At 48.0% G+C, this 21,066-nt stretch overlaps 1 long non-coding RNA gene, 2 other non-coding genes and 3 pseudogenes across 3 annotated transcripts in view; all 6 read left to right on the top strand.

Annotated features, from left to right (window-relative positions):
* LOC140408804 (uncharacterized) overlaps positions 1–4,841 on the top strand; it is a 33,763-nt gene extending 28,922 nt beyond the window's left edge. The window contains exon 3 of the long non-coding RNA XR_011940251.1: positions 3,393–4,841. This is a non-coding gene — a long non-coding RNA (uncharacterized lncRNA). The remainder of the gene's footprint in view (positions 1–3,392) is intronic.
* Positions 549–692, top strand: LOC140430447 (U5 spliceosomal RNA; annotated as a pseudogene).
* A 1,385-nt stretch (positions 4,842–6,226) lies between the features above and the next one.
* Positions 6,227–6,339, top strand: LOC140430324 (U5 spliceosomal RNA). Its single transcript, XR_011949378.1, has one exon. It is a non-coding gene; the product is annotated as a U5 spliceosomal RNA (small nuclear RNA).
* Positions 6,340–13,059: 6,720 nt separating this feature from the next.
* LOC140430496 (U5 spliceosomal RNA) lies at positions 13,060–13,202 on the top strand (annotated as a pseudogene).
* Positions 13,203–19,031: 5,829 nt separating this feature from the next.
* Positions 19,032–19,144, top strand: LOC140430338 (U5 spliceosomal RNA). The gene has a single exon (XR_011949383.1). It is a non-coding gene; the product is annotated as a U5 spliceosomal RNA (small nuclear RNA).
* Positions 19,145–20,467: 1,323 nt separating this feature from the next.
* LOC140430492 (U5 spliceosomal RNA) lies at positions 20,468–20,610 on the top strand (annotated as a pseudogene).
* Positions 20,611–21,066: the final 456 nt, after the last annotated feature.

Raw genomic sequence — 21,066 nt, 5'->3', positions numbered from 1 at the left:
GTGCCTTTGCAAAGAAGGTCTGGAGCGAGCTGCAGTGGTATTTGTCAAGGTTCATCCCGAACAGCTCTGTGACACAGGACTCTGTGCTCTACGGACTGTTTCCAGGGACACACACCGAGACGAATATTAACTGCTGCTGGAAGGTCATCAACTCGGTGAAAGACGCTCTTTGGTCTGCCCAAAACTTGCTGATCTTCCAGTGCAAAGAATTGTCCTCGACCGAGGGTTGCAGACTGGCACATTCCAAGGTCCAGGACTACGTGCTGAGGGACGCACTCACGCTTGGGGCAGCTGCCGCCAAGGCGCAATGGGGAAAGACTACTGTGTAAGGTCTTATCAGCAAATGTACACCGAGGGGCGGGTAACAGTGTAAACCCGCCCGGTCTGGGTCATTAACACTCCAATGTATAAAAGAAACATGACAATGCAAATATTTAAGAAGGAATTGTAACGTAAAGAGCGATATCTGTGTAATGTTATCAAAATTGAATGGAAGAATCAACGGAATGTGTAACTCTGATGGAAATGTACAGTCAAGACAATTCAAAATGCTCTGCAATGTTTATGATAGATTTCATGAAGAAAGTATATTTTTTGAAAAAAAAAATCTTTCGCCTTTTACTAAAGATTTCCGTGGAGAGGAACACTCAGAGTTTTAATTAATTTTTCGATGCCCTACTTCTGGTGGGGCTTGTTTTAACTCTAAAAACAGAAATGTTGTCAGACTCGGTGAGTGGTGTGTAGTTTTGGAAATCTTTAGTTTGATGTGGCAGGAGTAATACAATTCTGGTGGCATTTCTGCTGTACATATTCTTCATTCTAATACTTCCTTCAATCATTTAAATTGACATAAGCACAGTGGCTAGCACTGCAGATTCACTACACCAAGATTCCAGGTTTGATCCCGCCTCTGGGTCACTGTGCACGTGGAGTTTGCACATTCTCTCTGTGTTTGTGTGGATTTCGCCCCCACAACCCAAATATGTGCAGGGTAGGTGGATTGGCTATGCTAAATTGCCCCTTAATTGGAAAAATGAATTGGGTACGCTAAATTTTTTTTTTAAGTTGAGAGATGAACTTTGCCTGTCAAATCTTTCACAGATTTTAGTGAGCTCTCTTGCATTACACAAAGTCTTTAATGCTAACACCAAGTGTCAGTCTATGTTGATCTGTGGTGTTGCAACGAAAATTCTGGATTGTGCCTCGCGCTTTGGTCGGAGAAACAGCAGGAATCCCCGTCTTAAGTCGCAGACAGAGAGACAAACATCTCAGGTGGTTTCGTGCCACATTTTGTTTTAAATGCTCCTTGGTTAACTATGTTAAATATGCGATATACTAATCGCTGTTGTTGTAGAGAGGCTATCAAAGAAACTCTCTATCTGGCGAGACGGAGGAGACACTTTAAAGTGTCTTTCATGGGAGATGGTGACGTCCTGGTACTGAATTTGTAATACAGGCATCTAGGGGGAACGCAGAGGACAGCAGCCCCTGCAATTGTCCTACAGGTATGAAGTTCTCTCAGCTTCTTTGAATGGGAGTGTGGGCTGCAGGGTGGATGAGCTGACTGACCATGGCATTGTGATACAGGAAGCCAATCAAGTTGGAGGAGAATAAAAGAATACAGTGGTAGAACAATGGATTTGGATGGGTCAGGCTCAGTGGGTAGGGCATGAAATTATGATGGTGGATAAGCAAGCGGGGGTGGGGAGAGACCCTCTGTTAGGATAGTTACGTGGAACGTGAGGGGGTTGGCAGGCCCAGTGAAGAGGTCGAGGGTGCTTGCGCATTTGAAAAGTTTGAAAGCAAATGTGGCAATGTTGCAGGTGACTCACTTGAGGATGAAGGAACAGGGGAGGCTAAGATAGGGCTCAGTTAGCCAGTTGTTTCCTCAGGCTTCGATAGTAGGGCGTGTGGTGTTGTGGTTCTGGTGAAGAAAAGAGTGAAGTTCCAACTGGAGAACGCTGTGGCAGATCAGGGAGGTAGATACATAATAGTGACAGGGGCATTGGAAGGGAGGTTGGTGGCATTGGTAACCGTGTATGGTCCCAACCAGGATGATGCAGCGTTTGTAAAGAAGACATGTGGGGCCATCCCTGACTTGGATTCACATGAATTGATAGTGGGTGGAGACTGGAATATGGTGCAGGAGCCAAAATTGGATAGGTCATGAATGCGATTGCTTACTCAGTCAGGGGGAGTGAAGGCATTGGCTGGGCTAATGGTGGAAATGGGAAGAGTGGATCCTTGGAAGTTCTTGCACCAGTGGGAGCAGAAGTATTCTTTCTTCTCTTCAGTTCATAAGGCCTATTCGCAGATAGTTTGTTTGCGGCGTGTAAGTCGGTATTGGACACGGTCAAGAGGTTGGAATATTCGGCAATTGTGATATCGGACCATGCACCATATTGTGTTTCTATGGTGTTGGAGAAGGGAATAGTGCAGAGGCGGGGGTGAAGATTGGATGTGGGGCTGTTGGGGGACCGAGGATTTTGTGATAAGATTGAAAAAGTGATTGTGGAATCTGTGAGGTTTAATTGTAAGGAAGACGATGCGCCAATTGAGGCGGGCGAGGGGGACGGTCCACGAGTATGGAGAGAAGGCAGGACGCATGCTGACAGGTCAACTTCGGACGGAGGTGGTGGCGAGGGAAATTGATTAGGTGCAGGATAAGAAATGTGATTTACGATGTCCTTTCTGATGGAACCTGCACCATGTTTGTTGAATGTTTGTTCGTTAGTGTTATCGTTCAGTGCTGTGTGTAAACTCGGAAAGTTTTTCACGGCCCCTCGTCACCACCCCTTTTGACGCCCAATAGCTGTTAATGGAACAAGTTTGTCCCAGACAATAGTTCAGAGGAACTAGGCTGTCGACAGAACCCGACTCATAGTTGCTCTCCTAATTCGAGAGGCAGCCCCCCACGACGATCACATTCTTACACATTCTTGCGGGTTGCTCAGGCAGTGGAGAAACGGCATTGGTCCTCGCCCTGCCTGAGGACCTTCCTCTGGTCAGCTACGCTCGGGTAGAGCACATACAGCATTGATCACCGTCCTACCCGGGGATTCCATCCAAATCTTACCCGCCGCGGCCCATACGCACACCATTTTGGCTCGATTACATTCAAAATTCTTTTGTTTGGTTTCAGCAACCCTTAGGATTGCTTCCCTATGCTATTTACATCCTCAAACACTAGGATGGTAAATGACACAGGCTGCGAGACGGCTCGCAGCATGGCAGTATTTCTTAGATGTCTTGTCCGAATATTCGGTAAAAAAAAAAATGAGTGAGTCACAAACAGTGACCAACTATAAAGGGAAATTGGCACTAAAAGACAGATATGCTGACATACAAAGATATTAAACAAGTTAGTAACAGAAACTATGCTTGATTCACAGAATTCCTGAAGGACCAGGAAGAAAGATGAGACGAAAAGGAAGAGAAGAGAAGAAAGAATAGAACAATGAAGTCGTCATACGTGTTTTTTGTCGTTATTGTAATTTGTATCCAGTTCCGCGCAAATGCGAACCCCCTGACCCCAACCCCCCCCGGCCGTCAATGATTCACTTCCCCAAGGCACCCAGAGCCCAGTGACAAGTAACAACACACCATCATGGTGTGATACGTTTATAACATGGTACTCCCTTTCATACGTAATTGAATCCCTTTTAGTATTGGCGATATGCTGCAGCATCGTGCAGACTATCCGCATGAGAAAATGGCGAAGGAGAGCCCACCGCTCTCGCACCCCGGTATACAGGATGAGATCCCCTATTTTCGGTTTTCACCAGGCCCCCGAACCCCTTGATCTACAATAAAGGACATTCGTTTGCGTCATTTTGTGAATAAAGACAACTGAGAGAATGTAAACCTCTGTGCTTGACTGCCAAGCCAGAGAAACTTGTGTTGCTGCTGTTTGTATATTTAAAGTGTTGTAGATTACTTTTGATTGTTTGAGTGAGGATAGTTTATTGAGGATAGTTAGAGGTACCATTTTTTAAATGTTGTAATGCAAGTCCCTGTTGTGACATAGCGTCACTTAGAATTGTTAGTTAAACATTTTCATACATAGTTAGGGTCAGTGTAGAGGCCATGGAAGAGTGCTCGCTGGGTCAGGAAGTGAAGATGACACAGTTATGTGATCCTTCACACTTCGCGTTAGGGATCACAAGGTGGGTGTATAGCCACCTGGATTGGCCACTTCCCGACTTAAAATGGAGGTCCGCAAAGAATGCAGGGAAATTCAGCCAAGCCAGGAAAAACTAGCAGGTGCAAAGTTTCCTGTGTATTAGAACTTGCAGAAACCCAGACAGCACTGAAACTCACAGCCATCTGCATACTAATGAGCGATCCCCGGGAACAATTGAAGCATGTAAGGTGAATAAGGCCAAGTCAGACTCCTCAGCACCAGGAGGAGTCAAGACAAAGGAAGGCCACAGAGGTTAGGACACTTAGGGACCGCCCAGCGATCAGGGAACAGCTCCAGTAGTGGAGAAATCGATCCAAGTGATCGGAACCTAGTCCCCAAGTTCAATTCGTCCTTCTTGGCAGGGTCACTCAACAGCTCGAAACAACTCTTGACAGTGACCTGCCTAGAAGCCGCATCAACCAAGTAAGTCTCCAGTCAACGCACGCTATGAGATAGGTGCTACTAGCTACCAGTCTATGCCAGCTTTTGAATCCTGCAGACTCAGAATCGAACGAAAGGCCATTTGTTCCCCCGACCTGGTGGGCCAGTTCCAAGCTAAGTGTAGGCCTTTTAGTGTTAGAGATCGTCTAGTAAGTAGAGTTTTATGCATGAGTAGTGATTGACTGTGTGTAATAAATGTGTTTTGATTTGAAACTTACTCACTGGTGTATTGAGTTATTGATCAGCACTTGAACTTGAACCTCGTGGCGGTATCATAAAGATACCTGGTGACTCTAGAGCAAAGGTTATAGAAACAGAGCAAATTAAGTGAAGACACAACGAGCAACGAATTAAGAGCCAACCAAAGTTAGAAACAAGATTTCCAACCTTGCTTTACTATCCCTCTCAAGGTTGAGGTTGTTCACTATATGAGACTTTGGGCTTCCATTGCCTATCTTGTCATAGGAACATAGGAACAGGAGGAGGCCATTCAGTCCCTTGGGCCTGTCCCACCATTTAATGAGATCATCGCTGATCTGTGGCCAAACTCCATGGCCGGGATTGTTAAAAGGGCGGCTAAGTGTTGACGGCGGTGTACCTGCTGATGTGTTTCACGCCGGTGCCATCGCGCCTCTTGGCCCAGCGACTCCATGGCCCACATGGGGCCAGCACGGCGCCGGAGTATTCCACGCAGCTCTGGCTGCTGATATGCTGCCCTGCATATCATATCCACATGGTGGGCCCACACAGCGGGCTGGCGTGGAAGAAGGTAGGCCACCACCAGATGGGTCATGACCCCTGATCGCGGGTCTGGCCGTCGTGAAGCCCCCCCGGAGAAGCATGCCGGTGGGAAGTCGGCTGGTCGACCGCGGAGAATCGCCGCAGGGGCCTCTTTCAACGCCCCCGACTGGCGCCGCATCGACTGTGTGCTCGCGACTGGCGTCAATTCTCCAATCACCGGAGGTTCACGTCCCGGCGTCGGACCCGATCGCGGGTCTGACGCCCCATTAAACGTCCGTGCGCCGAACGCGATTTCGGAGCGGAGGTTCAGAGAATCCCGGCCCATATACCTGCCTTGGGTCCATATCCCTTAATATATTTGCTCAGCACAAGTCTATCTACCTCAGATTTAAAATCAACAACTTTTCTAGATTCGACCGCTGTTTGTGGGGGAGAGGTATAAACCTCGACCACCTTTTGTGTAAAGAAGTGCTTCATAGAGTCTCTCCTGAATGGTTTAGTCCTAACTTTTCGACTTGTCTTGGGAGATTGAATTGCAAAATCATTTGGGAAGTACAAAGAGTTTGAGAAAAGCAATGAAAACCTCCTGAGCAGCAGAGTGCCCACAATCTGCAGCTCCTCTTCTCCGGGAAGTGCCAGATAGGCCCCGCCCACTCATCTACATAACTTAAATTCTGTACGAAAGCTAAAGACTTATTCCTCTTTCTGTAAACATTAACGGGTTGTAGTTAAATATGAAAATCTATATCAATTCAATGGTTCATTCTACGGTGCGGATGTTGAGTGGCAGTGTGTGAAGTCAGTGTGATGTTAAAGAGCTCCATACGAGGTGGGTAGTGAGTAAGTTTGCTGTGAGTGTCAGTACTCTGGTTTCTCTTCAGATCGTATAAATCTTTCGCCTTTTACTAAAGATTTCCGTGGAGAGGAACACTCAGAGTTTTAATTAATTTTTTGTGGCCCTGCTTCTGTGGGGCTGATTTAAAGTTAAAAAACAGATTGACCTTGTTTTCGTTGGCCCCGTTTACGTTACTTTGTGATTATACTGGAACATGTGCATTCGAGGCTGCCCTTCAAGTCTTCTACCAGAGGTGTAATGCCTTTTTACAAATATTTTTTTTAAAGATGTCTGATTCCTTTTTTCCCCAATGAAGGGGCAATTCAGCGTGGCCAATTCACCACCCTGCACATCTTTGGGTTGTGGGGGTCAAACACCAGGAGAAACTGACCCAAAATATCACATCATCATCATAGACTCCCGACAGTGCTGAAGGAGGCTATTTGGCCCATCTCAGTCCCCACCTACCCTTCAAAAGACTGACCCTAAGATATACAATATATTATAATTATATGCTAATCATTTGGCCTAAATGTATTTCCAAATTTGCAGATGTTAAAAAGTGGGTGGGAGGGTGAACTGTGAGGACGATGCAGAACATTTCAGTGGGATTTGGACGGGCTGGGTGAGTGGGCATTTGTTTGGTAGATGCAGTTAAATGTGAGGTAATCCGCTTTGGTCGGAAAAATAAAAGGCAGATTATTATTTGAATGGGTGTAAATTGAGAGAATTGGAAGCTCAACGATACCTTGGAAACTGCTTCTCGGCCTTTTGGCTCAGATCAAGTGTAGTCTCATTTGATCGAGAGAAGCTGAGGATTTCCATGTCGATCGTGGATTGGACAACTTGGAGGGATTGAAGTCGGCAAAGAGGAAACGTTTGGAGCTTGGCTGCTATTGGTGGATCTACATGCTGGCCTAAACCTCGGGTTTAGGCCTAACGCCGATACAGTTTCACACCCAACGTACGAGCTATGGATGCAGCTGCATCCCGACCACCAGGCTGGGGAGTGCGAAACACTGTCCGAGTCACAGTGAAGAAAACGGAGGGAGAGTCACCTTTGGACCGGAAACACTTCGTGAAGAGGGTGCTGCTCGAGTGTTGTGGGTTTAAAGCAACAGAGATCTTCTGCTTGCAAAACTTCCCCAAGAATGGTTTCTTTGATGTCACCTTCAAGAGCGTCGCAGCGTGCATCAAATTCTTGAACGTCTTCAAGGAAAAAGGTAACCAGAGTCCCCTGTCGATCCTGACTGCGGAGCCTCTGTTTACGCTACCGGCACAGCGAAATCGGGTTGTTACACTGCACACGTACAACCCCCACGTCCCTGTGTCTGATGTGCTCACGTTCCTCGCCAGGTACGCTGAGCTGAAAAGTGACAGCGTGCAAGTGAAAGACACCTTCGGCATCTGGACAAGTGAGCACCAGGTCAAGGTGACCCTAAGAACGGACAGCAACGGAGCCATCCTGCATCCCCCCTCCAATTTCGCTATTGGAGTAAATCGTGGCTACCTCTACTACGTGGGACAGCCACGAGTATGCCACACCTGTGGCAAAACGGGGCATGTTGCCGCAAACTGCAGTGTGACCTTCTGCAAAAACTGCAGGCAGGAGGGACACATGACTAAGGACTGCAAGGAAGACAAGTGCTGCAACCTGTGTGGGGAGGCCGGCCATCTTTACAGGGCCTGCCCGAAACGTGGGGCGACATACGCTCAAATCATCAGCAGCGGAGTTAAAAAGGCGACCAGAGAGGAGGTGCACACACCCTCCACCGAAAAAGACACCACGGTTCAGAATGAGGAAAAGCAACAGAAGGGCCCCCAACAAAAAGAGGAGGCCCCAGCACCTCCTGACAACCCAACCCCAGCCCCATCTGATGAGGAACACTCAATGGAAGAGGAAGAGGATGGGACAAAGAATAAAGAGCCCTGGGAAACCGTGAACAGGGACAAACGAAAGAGAAAACAAAAAAGCAAACTGAAGAACCCCCTGAGGGGTAGTGGCAAAAAGCGACACCTCTCAGCCGGCGCACTTAGTGCCGACACCTCATCCGATGAGGGAAAACAGGACAAGAATCGGCCTCAGATAAAGAGGCAAAGCACCAACGTGGAACGGAAGGCACAGACCCCCCAGACCACCGACCGGGAAGAAAACAAGGTCACAGACCAACCCCCGATAGCAACGAGCAGCAACAACCCAGGTGAAGACCGGCCTGCAACCCCAACACCTACTGACTGCCACGACGAACCCCAGGGCTACACCACCCCCCCAATGCATCTGCATCAAAATCACGGGGCCAGTACGGACCAGAACAGTTTTCTCAGCCCTGCAACTGTGCTAAAGTTTGCGAGCACCACCGGCATGCTGGGGAACATGCAACAGCTGGAACAGCCAACTGTATAGACTCTGGACTCTTGAGACTGGTAAATCTACCTTTTTATAATGGGTTTAAAAATTGCATCCATAAATGTGCGAAGCATCAAAGATACTTCGCGGTGTGGAGCCACACTCAACTATTTGGCAAATGTAAAAGCTGACCTACTGTTCCTGCAGGAGTGCGGAATTCCGCACCTCAGCAACTACAGGCGCTGGTCGAGCTGGTGGTCCCACGGGCCATCCATCTGGTCAGGAGGAAACGACTGCCGCTCCTCCGGCCTGGGTATTCTGCTGCGGGGAGGCAACTTCACCATCTCCGACGTTAAGGAGGTGGTGGGCGGGCGCCTCCTCGTAGCAGACGTGAAATACAAAAACACCCCTCTCAGACTTATTAATGTGTACGCCCCGGCCGTAAAAAGTGAGCGGCTGGCAGTTCTTCAGCAACTCCCACTGCTGTTGGCCACCTCCAAGCCGGTCATCCTGGGTGGTGACTTCAACTGCATCATCGATGCGGCTGGACGATCCAGCAAAGCCGACAGCAAACTAGACGCTACGTCCAGACTCCTGATGGAAACGGTAAAAGACGCCAAGCTGCTCGACGTCTGCAGCAACCCTGCAGACGGCGCACAGCGTAGATACACATGGTCACGGCCAGACGGGTCCGTCCGCTCCAGGATAGACTTCTTTTTTGTGTCCCGAGCTTTCACGGTCAGGTCCACCGACGTAACGCCGGTGTTCTTCTCTGACCACTGCCTCCTACTGGCCGACTGCCACCTGCAGGAAGACCAGGGGGTAGGCAGGGGGACGTGGAAGCTAAATGTAAAACTGCTGACCCCTGAGAACATCGAGGAACTCAGGAGGGATTACAAAGGTTGGAGAACCGTGAAACCCCTCTTTGAGGCCCCACATCTCTGGTGGGAAGCAATCAAGGGGAATATCAAGAGGTTTTTCATCCTCAAGGGCGTTCAAAAGGTGAGAGAGAGACGAGGGGTCATGTCCAGGCTCCAGAAAAGTATGCAAAATTTGCTCCAGCTGCAGTCGATGGGGGTGGATGTCAAGGAGGATCTCCAAGAGGTGAAGAGCCAGCAAGCCTCGCTCTACACCTCGGAGGCCTCCAAGGTTATCTTCCGTTCCAGAGTCCGCTCCGTGGAGCAGGACGAAAAGTGCTCACGCTTCTTCTTCCAAAAGGTGCACAGAGAGACCTCTGTGATCAGCAGCCTGAAGGAAGAAGATGGCTCTGAAAAGTCATCGCAGTCTGACATCCTGAGGATCAGCCAATCCTTTTATGCCGGACTGTATGACCTGAAGCCAACAGATAGCACTGTTTCCCAGACATTCCTGTCGACTATCACGGAGGTCATAGGCGACAGCGAGCTGGAAAACCTGGACAAACCACTAACTCTGGACGAGCTGACAAAGGCCGCCAAGTCCTTCGAGACGAGTAAAACTCCCGGAAGCGACGGCTTACCGGTTGAGTTGTATTCGGCTCTGTGGGACTGGATGGGCCCAGACCTGCTGGAAGTGTACGAGAGTATGCTTCTGGAAGGCAGCATGTCAGAGTCCATGAGGAAAGGCATCATCACCCTCATCTACAAGCAGAAGGGGGAAAGGGAAGAAATTCGAAATTGGCGACCCATTTCACTGTTGAATGTGGACTACAAAATTCTAGCAAAGGTCATCGCCAATCGGGTCAGGTCTGCTCTGGAGTCGGTGATCCACCCTGACCAGACCTGTGCTGTACCCGGCAGAAAGATCTCTGATAGCCTCGCGCTACTCCGGGATACGATCGCCTACGTGCAGGACAGGGGGGTGGACACTTGCCTCATCAGCCTTGACCAGGAAAAGGCTTTTGACAGAATATCACACACCTACATGATGGATGTGCTCTCCAAAATGGGGTTTGGGGAGGGAATTCGCAATTGGATCAAACTGCTCTACACAAACATCTATAGCGCAGTCTCAATCAATGGGTGGGAATCAGAAAAGTTCCAGATCAAATCTGGAGTCAGGCAGGGCTGCCCTCTCTCCTCTGCCCTTTTTGTGTGCTGCATAGAACCTTTTGCCGAGTCCATCAGGAGGGATCCGGGCATAAGAGGAGTGACGATCCCAGGCAGTGGAGGCATGCAAGTCAAGGCCTCCCTGTACATGGACGACGTTGCCGTCTTCTGCTCGGATCCTGCGTCTGTGCGCAGGCTCTTGACCACCTGCGACCAGTTTGAACTGGCCTCGGGAGCCAAGGTAAACCGTGGCAAGAGCGAGGCCATGTTCTTTGGGAACTGGGCCGACCGGTCCTTTGTCCCCTTCACTGTCAGGTCAGATTACCTGAAGGTGCTGGGGATATGGTTCGGAGCTGCTGGGGCGTGCACCAAAAACTGGGAGGAGCGCATAGGAAAGGTAAGACAGAAACTGGGCTGGTGGGAGCAACGCTCCCTCTCCATTGCGGGCAAAACCCTGGTCATCAGGTGTGAGGTACTCTCGGTGCTACTGTACGTGGCGCAGGTCTGGCCCATAACCCGACCCTACGCCACAGCAGTCACCCGGGCCATCTTCAAATTTATCTGGCGATCCAAGATGGACCGTGTCCGAAGGGACACCATGTACAAACCTCTGGAGAAGGGAGGGCGGAACGTACCCAACGCCTCCCTCATCCTGCTGGCCACCTTTGTGTCCAGCTGCATCAAGCTGTGCGTGGACCCCCAGTATGCAAACACCAAGTGTCACTACATACTGAGGTTCTACCTGTCCCCGGTGTTGCGAAGGATGGGCCTGGCCTCATTGCCGCGGAACGCTCCAAGTAGTTGGACCGTACCGTACCACCTGTCCTTTGTGGAAAAGTTTTTGAAGGAAAACACCTTTGACCACAAGGCAATGAAGCAGTGGTCAGCACGTAATGTCCTCGAGGCCCTCAGGGAAAAGGAGACCGTGGAGGACGTTGGATGGTTCCCTGAGCAGACTGCCAGAGTCATCTGGCAGAACGCCTCATCACCAGAACTTTCAAACAAGCACCAAGACCTAGCTTGGCTGGTGGTGAGAAGGGCCCTCCCTGTCAGATTCTTCATGCACACCCGAAGGCTCTGCACCAATGCACGCTGCCCTCGGAGTGGCTGTGGGGGAAATGAGACGGTCACACACCTCCTTGTGGAATGTGCCTTTGCAAAGAAGGTCTGGAGAGAGATGCAGTGGTATTTGTCAAGGTTTATCCCAAACAGATCTGTGACACAGGACTCTGTGCTCTACGGACTGTTTCCAGGGACACACACCGAGACAAATATCAACTGCTGCTGGAAGGTCATCAACTCGGTAAAAGACGCTCTTTGGTCTGCCCGAAACTTGCTGATCTTCCAGTGCAAAGAATTGTCCTCGACCGAGTGTTGCAGACTAGCACATTCCAAGGTCCAGGACTACGTGCTGAGGGACGCACTCAAGCTTGGGGCAGCTGCCGCCAAGGCGCAATGGGGAAAGACCACTGTGTAAAGTCTTTCCAGCAAATGTACACCGAGGGGCGCGTAACAGTGTAAAGCCCCTCGGTCTGGGCAACCAACACTCCAATGTATAAAACAAACATGACAATGTAAATATTTAAGAAGGAATTGTAATGTAAAGAGTGATATGTGTATGACAATATCAAAATTGAATGAAAGAAAGTCAAGGCAACATGTAACCCTGCCGGAAATGTACTGTCAAGACAATTTGAAATGTTTCTGTAATGCTCATGATAAATTTTTATGAATAAAGTATATTTTTTTGAAAAAAAAAAAAAAAAAAAGATGCCTTGGAAACTGCAAACAAGCACCAAGACCTAGCTTGGGTGGTGGTGACAAGGACTCTCCCCCTCACATTCTTAATGTACACTCGAAGGCTTTGCTCCGTTGCATGCTGCCCTCGGAGTGGCTGTGGGGGAAATGAGACGGTCACCTACCTCCTTCTGGAATGTGCCATTGCAAATAAGGTCTGGAGAGAGATGCAGTGGTATTTGTCAAGGTTCAGCCCGAGCAGCTCTGTGACACAGGACTCAGTGCACTACGGACTGTTTCCAGGGACACACACCGAAACAAACATCAACTGCTGCTGGAAGGTCATCAACTCGGTGAAAGACGCTCTTTGGTCTGCCCAAAACTTGCTGATCTTCCAGTACAAAGAGCTGTTTTCGACCAAGTGCTGCAGACTGGCACATTCCAAAGTCCAGGACTACGTGCTGAGGGACGCGCTCACGCTTGGGGCAGCGGCCGCAAAGGCACAATGGGGAAAGACCACTGTGTAAGGTCTTACCAGCAAATGTACACCGAGGGGCGGGTAACAGTGTAAACCCCCCTCGATCGGGGTCATTAACACTCCAATGTATAAAAGAAACATGACAATGCAAATATTTAAGAAGGAATTGTAACGTAAAGAGCGATTTCTGTGTAATGTTATCAAAATTGAATGGAAGAAAGCAAGGGAATGTGTAACTCTGATGGAAATGTACAGTCAAGACAATTCAAAATGCTCTGTAATGTTTATGATAGATTTTATGAAGAAAGTATATTTTTTGAAAAAAAAATCTTTTGCCTTTTACTAAAGATTTCCGTGGAGAGGAACACTCAGAGTTTTAATTAATTTTTTGATGCCCTACTTCTGGTGGGGCCTGTTTTAACTCTAAAAACAGAAATGTTGTCAGACTCGGTGAGTGGTGTGTAGTTTTGGAAATCTTTAGTTTGATGTGGCAGAAGTAATACAATTCTGGTGGCATTTCTGCTGTACATATTCTTCATTCTAATACTTCCGCCAATTATTTGAATTGACATAAGCACAGTGGCTAGCACTGCAGATTCACGGCACCAAGGTCCCCGGTTTGATCCTGCCTCTGGGTCACTGTCCACGTGGAGTTTGCACATTCTCTCTGTGTTTGTGTGGATTTCGCCCCCACAACCCAAAGATATGCAGGGTCTGTGGATTGGCTATGCTAAATTGCCCCTTAATTGGAAAAATGAATTGGGTACTCTAAATTTAAAAAAAAAAAATTGACAGATGAACTTTGCATGTCAAATCTTTCACAGATTTTAATGGGCTCTCTTGCGTTACACAAAGTCTTTAATGCTAACACCAAGTGTCACTCTATGTTGATCTGTGGTGTTGCAACGAAAATTCTGGATTGTGCCTCGCGCTTTGGTCGGAGAAACGGCAGGAATCCCCGTCTTAAGTCGCATACAGAGAGACAAACATCTCCGGTGGTTTGGTGCCACATTTTGTTTTAAAATGCTCCTTGGTTTCTATGTTAAATATGCGATATACTAATCGCTGTTGTTGTAGAGATGCTATCAAAGAAACTCTCTATCTGGGCGAGACGGAGGAGACACTTTAAAGTGTCTTTCATGGGAGATGGTGACCTCCTGGTCCTGAATTTGTCATACAGGCACCTAGGGAGGACGCAGAGGTCAGCAGCCCCATGCAATTGTCCTACAGGTATGAAGTTCTCTCAGCTTCTTTGAATGGGAGTGTGGGCTGCATGGTGGATGAGCTGACTGGCCATGGCATTGTGATACAGGAAGCCATTCAAGTTGAAGGAGCATTAAAGAATATAGTGGTAGAAGAATGGATTTGGACGGGTCAGGCTCAGTGGGTAGAGCCTGAAATTATGATGATGGTGGATAAGCGGGAGGTGGTGGGGAGAGACCCTCTGTTAGGATAGTTACATGGAACGTGAGGGGGTTGGCAGGCCCAGTGTAGAGGTCGAGGGTGCTTGCACATTTGAAAAGTTTGAAAGCAAATGTGGCAATGTTGCAGGAGACTCACTTGAGGATGAAGGAACAGGGGAGGCTTAGATAGGGCTGAGTTAGCCAGTTGTTCCAGTCAGGCTTCGATAGTAGGGCGTGCTGGTTCTGGTGAATAAAAGAGTGAGGTTCCAACTGGAGAACGCTGTGGCAGATCAGGGAGGTAGATACATGATAGTGAAAGGGGCATTGGAAGGGAGGTTGGTGGCATTGGTAAGCGTGTATGGTCCCAACCAGGATGATGCAGCGTTTGTAAAGAAGGTATGTGGGGCCATCCCTGACTTGGATTTACATGAATTGATAGTGGGTGGAGCCTGGAATATGGTGCAGGAGCCAAAATTGGATAGGTCATGACTGCGATTGCTTACTCAGTCGGGTGGGGTGAAGGCATTGGCTGGGCTAATGGTGGAAATGGGAAGAGTGGATCCTTGGAGGTTCTTCCACCAGTGGGAGCGGAAGTATTCTTTCTTCTCTTCATTTCAAAAGGCCTATTCGCAGATAGTTTGTTTGTGGTGTGTAAGTCGGTATTGGACACGGTCAAGAGGTTGGAATATTCGGCAATTGTGATATCGGACCATGCATCACACTGTGTTGATATGGTGTTGGAGAAGGGAATAGTGCAGAGGCGGGGGTGAAGATTGGATGTGGGGCTGTTGGGGGACCGAGGGTTTCGTGATAAGATTGAAAAAGTGATTGTGGAATATGTGAGGTTTAATTGTACGAGTGAGGTCTCGCAGCCGGTGGTATGGGAAGCTTTGAAGGCAGTGGTGAGGGGGGAGGTGATATTGTTTAAGGCAAAGATGGATAAGGAGGAGAGAGTGGAACAACAAAGGTTAATAGTTGAGATATTGGAAGTGGATAGGAGGTATGCAGAGGATGTGGCTCCAACACTGTTGGAAAAGAGGAAGGAGTTGCAGGCGAGTTTTGACTGGCAGTCTACGAGGAAGACGATGCGCCAATTGAGGTGGGCGAGGGGGACGGTCCACGAGTATGGAGAGAAGGCAGGACGCATGCTGACAGGTCAACTTCGGAGGGAGGTGGTGGCGAGGGAAATTGATTAGGTGCAGGATAAGAAATGTGATTTACGATGTCCTTTCTGATGGAACCTGCACCATGTTTGTTGAATGCTTGTTCGTTAGTGCTATCGTTCAGTGCTGTGTGTAAACTCGGAAAGTTTTTCACGGCCCCACGTCACCACCCCTTTTGACGCCCAATAGCTGTTAATGGAACAAGTTTGTCCCAGACAATAGTTCAGAGGAACTAGTCTGTCGACAGAACCCGACTCATAGTTGCTCTCCTAATTCGAGAGGCAGCCCCCCACGACGACCACATTCTTACCCATTCTTGCAGGTTGCTCAGGCAGTGGAGAAACGGCATTGGTCCTTGCCCTGCCTGAGGACCCTCCTCTGGTCAGCTACGCTCGGGTAGAGCACATACGGCATTGATCACCGTTCTACCCGGGGATTCCATCCAAATCTTACCCGCTGCGGCCCATACGCACCCCATTTTGGCTCGATTACATTCAAAATTCTTTTGTTTGGTTTCAGCAACCCTTAGGATTGCTTCCCTATGCTATTTACATCCTCAAACACTAGGATGGTAAATGACACAGGCTGCGAGACGGCTAGCAGCATGGCAGTATTTTCTCAGATGTCTTGTCCGAATATTCGGTAAAAAAAAAAATGAGGGAGTCACACACGGTGACCAACTATAAAGGGAAATTGGCACTAAAAGACAGATATGCTAACATACAAAGATGTTAAACAAGTTAGTAACAGAAACTATGCTTGATTCACAGAATTCCTGAAGGACCAGGAAGAAAGATGAGACGAAAAGGAAGAGAAGAGAAGAAAGAATAGAACAATGAAGTCGTCATACGTGTTTTTTGTCGTTATTGTAATTTGTATCCAGTTCTGCGCGAATACGAACCCCCTGACCCCAACACCCCCCGGCCGTCAATGATTCACTTCCCCAAGGCACCCAGAGCCCAGTGACAAGTAACAACACACCATCATGGTGTGATACGTTTATAACATGGTACTCCCTTTCATACGTAATTGAATCCCTTTTAGTATTGGCGATATGCTGCAGCATCGTGCAGACTATCCGCATGAGAAAATGGCGAAGGAGAGCCCACCGCTCTCGCACCCCGGTATACAGGATGAGATCCCCTATTTTCGGTTTTCACCAGGCCCCCGAACCCCTTGATCTACAATAAAGGACATTCGTTTGCGTCATTTTGTGAATAAAGACAACTGAGAGAATGTAAACCTCTGTGCTTGACTGCCAAGCCAGAGAAACTTGTGTTGCTGCTGTTTGTATATTTAAAGTGTTGTAGATTACTTTTGATTGTTTGAGTGAGGATAGTTTATTGAGGATAGTTAGAGGTACCATTTTTTAAATGTTGTAATGCAAGTCCCTGTTGTGACATAGCGTCACTTAGAATTGTTAGTTAAACATTTTCATACATAGTTAGGGTCAGTGTAGAGGCCATGGAAGAGTGCTCGCTGGGTCAGGAAGTGAAGACGACACAGTTATGTGATCCTTCACACTTCGCGTTAGGGATCACAAGGTGGGTGTATAGCCACCTGGATTGGCCACTTCCCGACTTAAAATGGAGGTCTGCAAAGAATGCAGGGAAATTCAGCCAAGCCAGGAAAAACTAGCAGGTGCAAAGTTTCCTGTGTATTAGAACTTGCAGAAACCCAGACAGCACTGAAACTCACAGCCATCTGCATACTAATGAGCGATCCCCGGGAACAATTGAAGCATGTAAGGTGAATAAGGCCAAGTCAGACTCCTCGGCACCAGGAGGAGCCAAGACAAAGGAAGGCCACAGAGGTTAGGACACTTAGGGACCGCCCAGCGATCAGGGAACAGCTCCAGTATTGGAGAAATCGATCCAAGTGATCGGAACCTAGTCCAATCACTTGGAGCCAGATACGGGGTCCACCCCAAACGGCGCGAAGCCCCTGAGGACTATAAAGTAGAGCCCCCAAGTTCAATTTGTCCTTCTTGGCAGGGTCACTCAACAGCTCGAAACAACTCTTGACAGTGACCTGCCTAGAAGCCGCATCAACCAAGTAAGTCTCCAGTCAACGCACGCTATGAGATAGGTGCTACTAGCTACCAGTCTATGCCAGCTTTTGAATCCTGCAGACTCAGAATCGAACGAAAGGCCATTTGTTCCCCCGACCTGGTGGGCCAGTTCCAAGCTAAGTGTAGGCCTTTTAGTGTTAGAGATCGTCTAGTAAGTAGAGTTGTATGCATGAGTAGTGATTGACTGTGTGTAATAAATGTGTTTTGATTTGAAACTTACTAACTGGTGTATTGAGTTATTGATCAGCGCTTGAACTTGAACCTCGTGGCGGTATCATAAAGATACCTGGCGACTCTAGAGCAAAGGTTATAGAAACAGAGCAAATTAAGTAAAGACACAATGAGCAACGAATTAAGAGCCAACCAAAGTTAGAAACAAGATTTCCAACCTTGCTTTACTATCCCTCTCAAGGTTGAGGTTGTTCACTATATGAGACTTTGGGCTGCCATTGCCTATCTTGTCACAGGAACATAGGAACAGGAGGAGGCCATTCAGTACCTTGGGCCTGTCCCACCATTTAATGAGATCATCGCTGATCTGTGGCCAAACTCCATGGCCGGGATTGTTAAAAGGGCGGCTAAGTGTTGACGGCGGTGTACCTGCTGATGTGTTTCACGCCGGTGCCATCGCGCCTCTTGGCCCTGCGACTCCATGGCCCACATGGGGACAGCACGGCGCCGGAGTAGTCCACGCAGCTCCGGCTGCTGATATGCTGCCCTGCATATCATATCCACATGGTGGGCCCACACAGCGGGCTGGCGTGGAAGAAGGTAGGCCACCACCAGATGGGTCATGACCCCTGATCGCGGGTCTGGCCATCGTGAAGGCCCCCCGGAGAAGCATGCCGGCGGGAAGTCTGCTGGTCGACCGCGGAGAATCGCCGCAGGGGCCTCTTTCAACGCCCCCGACTGGCGCCGCATCGACTGTGCGCTCGCGACTAGCGTCAATTCTCCAATCACCGGAGGTTCACGTCCCGGCGTCGGACCCGATCGCGGGTCTGACGCCCCATTAAACGCCCGTGCGTCGAACGCGATTTCGGAGCGGAGGTTCAGAGAATCCCGGCCCATATACCTGCCTTGGGTCCATATCCCTTAATATCTTTGCTCAGCACAAGTCTATCTACCTCAGATTTAAAATCAACAACTTTTCTAGATTCGACCGCTGTTTGTGGGGGAGAGGTCTAAACCTCGACCACCTTTTGTGTAAAGAAGTGCTTCATAGAGTCTCTCCTGAATGGTTTAGTCCTAACTTTTCGACTTGTCTTGGGAGATTGAATTGCAAAATCATTTGGGAAGTACAAAGAGTTTGAGGAAAGCAATGAAAACCTCCTGAGCAGCAGAGTGCCCACAATCTTGCAGCTCCTCTTCTCCGGGAAGTGCCAGATAGGCCCCGCCCACTCATCTACATAACTTAAATTCTGTACGAAAGCTCAAGACTTATTCCTCTTTCTGTAAACATTAACGGGTTGTAGTTAAATATGAAAATCTATATCAATTCAATGGTTCATTCTACGGTGCGGATGTTGAGTGGCAGTGTGTGAAGTCAGTGTGATGTTAAAGAGCTCCATACGAGGTGGGTAGTGAGTAAGTTTGATATGAATGTCAGTACTCTGGTTTCTCTTCAAATCGTATAAATCTTTCGCCTTTTACTAAAGATTTCCGTGGAGAGGAACACTCAGGGTTTTAATTAATTTTTTGTGGCCCTGCTTCTGTGGGGCTGATTTAAAGTTAAAAAACAGGTTGACCTTGTTTTCGTTGGCCCCGTTTGCATTATTTTGTGATTATACTGGAACATGTGCATTAGAGGCTGCACTTTAAGTCTCCTACTAGAGGTGTAATGCCTCTTCACAAATATTTTTTAAAAAAATGTCTGATTCCTTTCTTCCCCAATGAAGGGGCAATTCAGCGTGGCCAATTCACCACCCTGCACATCTTTGGGTTGTGGGGGTCAAACACCAGGAGAAACTGACCCAAAATGTCACATCATCATCATAGACTCCCGACAGTGCTGAAGGAGGCTATTTGGCCCATCTCAGTCCCCACCTACCCTTCAAAAGACTGACCCTAAGATATACAATATATTATAATTATATGCTAATCATTTGGCCTAAATGTATTTCCAAATTTGCAGATGTTAAAAAGTGGGTGGGAGGGTGAACTGTGAGGACGATGCAGAACATTTCAGTGGGATTTGGACGGGCTGGGTGTGTGGGCATTTGTTTGGTAGATGCAGTTAAATGTGAGGTGATCCGCTTTGGTCTGAAAAATAAAAGGCAAATTATTATTTGAATGGGTGTAAATTGAGAGAATAAGAAGCTCAGCGATACCTTGGAAACTACAAACAAGCACCAAGACCTAGCTTGGCGGGTGGTGACAAGAACTCTTCCCCCCTCACATTCTTAATGTGCACTCGAAGGCTCTGCGCTGTTGCGTGCTGCCCTCGGAGTGGCTGTGGGGGAAATGAGACGGTCACCTACCTCCTTCTGGAATGTGCCTTTGCAAATAAGGTCTGGAGAGAGATGCAGTGGTATTTGTCAAGGTTCAGCCCGAGCAGCTCTGTGACACAGGACTCAGTGCACTACGGACTGTTTCCAGCGACACACACCGAGACAAACATCAACTGCTGCTGGAAGGTCATCAACTCGGTGAAAGACGCTCTTTGGTCTGCCCAAAACTTGCTGAACTTCCAGTACAAAGAGCTGTTTGCGACCAAGTGCTGCAGACTGGCACATTCCAAGGTCCAGGACTACGTGCTGAGGGACGCTCTCACGCTTTGGGCAGCTGCCGCCAAAGGCGCAATGGGGAAAGACCACTGTGTAAGGTCTTACCAGCAAATGTACACCGAGGGGCGGGTAACAGTGTAAACCCCCCTCGATCTGGGTCATTAACACTCCAATGTATAAAAGAAACATGACAATGCAAATATTTAAGAAGGAATTGTAACGTAAAGAGCGATATCTGTGTAATGTTATCAAAATTGAATGGAAGAAAGCAAGGGAATGTGTAACTCTGATGGAAATGTACAGTCAAGACAATTCAAAATGCTCTGTAATGTTTATGATAGATTTTATGAAGAAAGTATATTTTTTGAAAAAAAAATCTTTTGCCTTTTACTAAAGATTTCCGTGGAGAGGAACACTCAGAGTTTTAATTAATTTTTTGATGCCCTACTTCTGGTGGGGCCTGTTTTAACTCTAAAAACAGAAATGTTCTCAGACTCGGTGAGTGGTGTGTAGTTTTGGAAATCTTTAGTTTGATGTGGCAGAAGTAATACAATTCTGGTGGCATTTCTGCTGTACATATTCTTCATTCTAATACTTCCGCCAATTATTTGAATTGACATAAGCACAGTGGCTAGCACTGCAGATTCACGGCACCAAGGTCCCAGGTTTGATCCTGCCTCTGGGTCACTGTCCGCGTGGAGTTTGCACATTCTCTCTGTGTTTGTGTGGATTTCGCCCCCACAACCCAAAGATGTGCATGGTCTGTGGATTGGCTACGCTAAATTGCCCCTTAATTGGAAAAATAAATTGGGTACTCTAAATTTTTTTTTTTAAAATTGACAGATGAACTTTGCATGTCAAATCTTTCACAGATTTTAATGGGCTCTCTTGCGTTACACAAAGTCTTTAATGCTAAC

This window comes from Scyliorhinus torazame, chromosome 1 (assembly GCF_047496885.1).
Source record: "Scyliorhinus torazame isolate Kashiwa2021f chromosome 1, sScyTor2.1, whole genome shotgun sequence".
Lineage (NCBI taxonomy): Eukaryota > Metazoa > Chordata > Chondrichthyes > Carcharhiniformes > Scyliorhinidae > Scyliorhinus > Scyliorhinus torazame.
This window is presented reverse-complemented; position numbering and strand designations above follow the sequence as displayed.